Genomic DNA, 6261 nt, shown 5'->3' with positions numbered 1-6261 from the left:
CTGCTACTGTATAGAGGCCAGACACTGCTACTGTATAGAGGACAGACACTGCTACTGTATAGAGGCCAGACACTGCTACTGTATAGAGGCCAGACACTGCTACTGTATAGAGGACAGACACTGCTACTGTATAGAGGCCAGACACTGCTACTGTATAGAGGCCAGACACTGCTACTGTATAGAGGCCAGACACTGCTACTGTATAGAGGACAGACACTGCTACTGTATAGAGGACAGACACTGCTACTGTATAGAGGCCAGACACTGCTACTGTATAGAGGCCAGACACTGCCATAGAGGCCAGACACTGCTACTGTATAGAGGCCAGACACTGCTACTGTATAGAGGACAGACACTGCTACTGTATAGAGGCCAGACACTGCTACTGTATAGAGGACAGACACTGCTACTGTATAGAGGCCAGACACTGCTACTGTATAGAGGCCAGACACTGCTACTGTATAGAGGCCAGACACTGCTAATGTATAGAGGCCAGACACTGCTACTGTATAGAGGCCAGACACTGCTACTGTATAGAGGCCAGACACTGCTACTGTATAGAGGCCAGACACTGCCATAGAGTCCAGACACTGCTACTGTATAGAGGCCAGACACTGCTACTGTATAGAGGCCAGACACTGCCATAGAGGCCAGACACAGCTACTGTATAGAGGCCAGACACTGCTACTGTATAGAGGCCAGACACTGCTACTGTATAGAGGCCAGACACTGCTACTGCCATAGAGGCATATGAAATATTCACAATGGGTCATGAATTAAGGAAAAGTCTGAATGGAATAACATAGAACACACAAAAGTTTAATGATAAAACTTAGGGTGAAATGTTTGTTCAGCATTGTATTGCTATTATATAGCTTTAAATGTATTGGTTCCTGTGACAATCTTAGATAACCCGTAGAGGGACCTATATATAGATATAAAGTGATGGTTTTTCAGCTGGAGAGAGTGTGTAGCAACACTGTTTCATTATAATGGTGTGAACAAAAGACATGCAGCACACAGCTGCCACACACTGTCCAGTTGAGAGTACTGCTAATTGGTGATGGGGAAAAAACGTTTAATGAAACCATTTGTGTGTGTGTGTGTGTGTGTGTGTGTGTGTGTGTGTGTGTGTGTGTGTGTGTGTGTGTGTGTGTGTGTGTGTGTGTGTGTGTGTGTGTGTGTGTGTGTGTGTGTGTGTGTGTGTGTGTGTGTGTGTGTGTGTGTGTGTGTGTGTGTGTGTGTGTATATATATATATATATACAGTGCCTAAAGAAAAGTCTACACCCCCCTTGGATTTCTTCACATTTTATTATGTTACAAAGTGGGATTAAAATTGATTTCATTGTAATTTTTTGTCAACAATCTACACAAAATACTATGTAGAAGTAAAATGCCCCAGAAAATTATGATTATTGAAAAATAAACACTAATTCACCTTGATTAGATAAGTATTCACCCCCTGTGTCAATACATGTTAGAAACTCCTTTGGCAGCGATTACAGCTGTGAGTCTTCTTGGGTAAATCTCATAAGAGCTTTGCACACCTGCATTGTGCAATATTTGCTCATTATTGAATGGGCAAGGTCAAATATTTATCTGCCTTTGAATGTTTATGTGCCTATGGTAGTAGGTGTCAGGAGCACTGGTTTGTGTCAAGCACTGCAACGCTGCTGAGTTTTTCACGCTCAACACTTTCCCGTGTGTATCAAGAATGGTCCACCACCCAAACGAAATCCAGCCAACTTGACACAACTGTGGGGAGCATTGGAGTCAACGTGGCCCAGCATCCCTATGGAACACTTTCAACAGCTTGTAGAATGAAACTCTTATTAATGATTTGTCCACTCAGTGTATTTGAGTTATTTCATTTGTATTAATTTGTAGAATTTTTCTTTTCACATTGACATTATGGAATATTTTGTGAAGATCAGTGATAAGTAAATAATCTACAGTCGTGACCAAACGTTTTGAGAATGACACAAATATTAATTTCCACAAAGTTTGCTGCTTCAGTGTCTTTAGATATTTTTGTCAGATGTTACTATGGAATACTGAAGTATAATTACAAGCATTTCATAAGTGTCAAAGGCTTTTATTGACAATTACATGAAGTTGATGCAAAGAGGCAATATTTGCAGTGTTGACCCTTCTTTTCAAGATCTCTGCAATCCACCCTGGCATGCTGTCAATTTAACTTCTGGGCCACATTCTGACTGCTGGCAGCCCATTCTTGCATAATCAATGCTTGGAGTTTGTCAGAATTTGTGGGTTTTTGTTTGTCCACCCGCCTCTTGAGGATTGACCACAAGTTCTCAATGGGATTAAGGTCTGGGAAGTTTCCTGGCCATGGACCCAAAATATCGATGTTTTGTTCCCCCGAGCCACTTAGTTATCACTTTTGCCTTATGGCAAGGTGCTCCATCATGCTGGAAAAGGCATTGTTCGTCACCAAACTGTTCCTGGATGGTGGGGAGAAGTTGCTCTCGGAGGATGTGTTGGTACCATTCATTATTCATGGCTGTGTTCTTAGGCCAAATTGTGAGTGAGTCCACTCCCTTGGCTGAGAAGCAACCCCACACATGAATGGTCTCAGGATGCTTTACTGTTGGCATGACACAGGACTGACGGTAGCGCTCACCTTGTCTTCTCCGGACAAGCTTTTTTCCGGATGCCCCAAAAAATCGGAAAGGGGATTCATCAGAGAAAATGACTTTACCCCAGTCCTCAGAAGTCCAATCCCTGCACCTTTTGCAGAATATCAGTCTGTCCCTGAAGATTTTCCTGGAGAAAAGTGGCTTCTTTGCTGCCCTTCTTCACACCATGCTATCATCCAAAAGTCTTCGCCTCACTGTGCATGCAGATGCACTCACACCTGCCTGCTGCCATTCCTGAGCAAGCTCTGTACTGGTGGTGCCCCGATCCCGCAGCTGAATCAACTTTAGGAGACGATCCTGGCACTTGCTGGACTTTCTTGGGCGCCCTGAAGCCTTCTTCACAACAATTGAACCGCTCTCCTTGAAGTTCTTGATGATCCAATAAATGGTTGATTTAGGTGCAATCTTACTGGCAGCAATATCCTTGCCTATGAATCCCTTTTTGTGCAAAGCAATGATGATGGCGCGTGTTTCCTTGCAGGTAACCATGGTTGTCAGAGGAAGAACAATGATTCCAACCACCACCCTCCTTTTGAAGCTTCCAGTCTGTTATTCGAACTCAATCAGCATGACAGAGTGATCTCCAACCTTGTCCTCGTCAACACTCACGCCTGTGTTAACGAGAGAATCACTGACATGATGTCAGCTGGTCCTTTTGTGGCAGGGCTGAAATGCAGTGGAAATGTTTTTTGGGGATTCAGTTCATTTGAATGGCAAAGAGGGACTTTGCAATGAATTGCAATTCATCTGATCACGCTTCATAACATTCTGGAGTATATGCAAATTGCCATCATACAAACTGAGGCAGCGGACTTTGTGAAATTAATATTTGTGTCATTCTCAAAACTTTTGGCCACGACTGTACTTTAGTTCAGGTAACATGATATACACTGTATTACCTACTACTCTTAAACCTTTGGATGCCATCTACCATAGTGCCCTTCATTTTGTTATAGGTGACAGTTTTGATACTGTATCTCGTATCAAAAGGTTCGGTGGACTTTGCTAAAGACCAGTAGATCTCTACATTACTCCCTTTTTGTTTACAAGGCCCTCCTTCATAAACTGAACTAGGTAAATCTGCTTTTGTATGTGAGTAAATACATATATTTTTATAATATGTATATTTATGTACAGGGCACATTTGAAAAAGAGACCTAGGTCTCAATATGTCTTCCCTGTTAAAATAAAGGTTAAATAAAAAATGATTGACTTCATTGCCCCTCCCTGCTCTTTCTACTGGGTTTTGCTATGCTTACTTCCTGCAGGAGATTGGTGGGCGGAGTAGGAGAGGTGGGCGGAGCTGGGAGGGTCATCAGTGCCTATGGGGCACAACTGTGAAAGCTCAGCTGTGGCATAAAGCCACTGTTTCCCCATTCTACAGGAGATTCCTCTCTCCATGCATACCTTTGATTGTTTCTTTGTGGCGTTGGTAGTTGACAACTCATTTACTGACCTTTATGCCTCATCTGATTATTGTTGAGTGTTTACTTTATTTATGGAATAAATTCATTTTGTTATTCCTTTACTCAGTGTGTGGTTTCCCATTATTTGTTACAATATTGAGCCAGGTTGTAACACTTGTTAAATCCACTTCAATCAGTGTAGATGAAGGGGAGGAGACAGGTTAAAGAAGGATTGTTAAGCCTTGAGACATGGATTGTGTATGTGTTCCATTCAGAAGGTTAATGGGCAAGACAAAATATTTAAGTGCCTTTTGAACAGGGTATGGTAGTAGGTGCCAGGCGCACCTGTTTGTGTCATGAATTGCAACACTGCAGTTTCCGTGTGTATCAAGAATGGTCAGCCACCCAAAGGACATCCAGCCAACTTGACACAACTGTGGGAAGCAATGGAGTCAACATGTGCCAACATCCCTGTGGAACGCTTTCGACATCTCGTAGAGTCCATGCCCCAACGAATTGAGGCTGTTCTGATGGCAAAAGGACGGGGGGGGGGGACCCCTAGGACTCTGGTCAAAAGTAGATCACTATATAGAGCATATGTCCACTTGGGGGACCATCAGGGTTTCGATAGAGGTCTCAGGCTCTTTAAAGTCATGCATGTGACACTGTTTACAGCAGTAGGCATCATGTGATGCAGGGATTTACGGATATGTTTACCCCATAATACCACACAAACAAATGTGAAAGGAGAGAGAAAAGAAAATAGTTAATATGGTTGCTAATAACGATATCTACTTGTGTTTTTTTCAGAATGTATCTCCATAGTTCAAGTAGAAAGGATGTTGTGAGTACATTGGAAACATAGTGGCGAGTCAAGAGCAGGCTGCTGTTTATTGGGATGAATCTTGTCCTGGAGGCAGAGCTGAGCGGTTTCCGCTAGATGGGCCTGTGAAGTCAAAATTGTCTAACAGCTTACTACACAACATACACTTAGTATTACTTTCTTAGCTACAGTATACATATCTCCCTTGCATATTACATAATTTATGCAGTAGCATAGAAGAGCTTGGACTCACCTTGGCTTGTTATGTGCTCACTTAAACATGAAGGTGGCGTGGCGGTTTTGTCATCAAACTGTCATCAAAGTCTGGCGTTCTCTGGATTTATTGTGGGAACTCGGGGGGAAAAAAACACACAGCCACTCCATTGAATGGCAGGCTACTTTGCAATGCTTGCAGTTAGACACTGATTCTTTCCAAACAACTTATTGTTGAATTTGCGATTTCCAACTTGTGTAATGTTTATGTCCAATGGCCGATGAGCACCGATACATTTTATCTATAATTTCTCTTCATTATTTCCCTTCATATGATCAAGGATTAAAAAGGATTTGCCAGTAGATTGTCGACTTCATTCATGATGATGACTGCTAACTAAGACTTTAAAAGTAAGATGATGACATGATCAGTCAAATCAAAGCTACTGTACATATAACATGATTTGATGTCATTTTATCTGTGGCCAATGACCTTGAGCCTTATTGGAAGGGCACTCGTAATATAACTCTATGGCAGGAATCAAAGGGCTGACATTTTGGACGTCTACCCTTAAGGACATAAACTTGGCAATGACGTAGTGTCCCTATGAGTGACAGAACACTGAGCCAGTCACAGCGCAATGCCCCTATTTTTTGCCGACTCGCCCCACCACCACAGAAAGCAATTAGCTAGGTTGAAAGACCTGCATTTTGGAGCTGCCTTACTCCAGAAAACAAAAAAGACCATGTTTGTATGCAGCTTTATTAACTCAATGATAAAAAAACTATTTTTTTACATTGTTTGCAAACTGGCATGTGACACGTATTAATGCCAAAATAACAGGCAAGTCCTTAAATATTTTGTTGCTAAAAATGTGGGGCTCAAAACAGGTGGCTCTGCCCACCTGTCCTAAATGACAGGTCTCAACTGAAAACCTATACAGTATAACAGGCATCCAATTTCACAAACCCACCCCCCCACCCCTTGACTGTTAAGACAGACAATGTTGGCATTTTGAAGCTCACTACCTACAATTTTACATATTTTGTAATGCCTCATTCCAAGTGACAAACATTCGAGCGAAATTAGAGGGGGGCATCCTGCATACCCAGTCTATAATCCAGCCATGGTAATGAATGTATGAAGCAGCTGATGTCACA

Source organism: Salmo salar, chromosome ssa15, assembly GCF_905237065.1.
Source record: "Salmo salar chromosome ssa15, Ssal_v3.1, whole genome shotgun sequence".
Taxonomy (NCBI): Eukaryota; Metazoa; Chordata; class Actinopteri; order Salmoniformes; family Salmonidae; genus Salmo; species Salmo salar.
Note: the sequence above shows the minus strand (reverse complement) of the source record.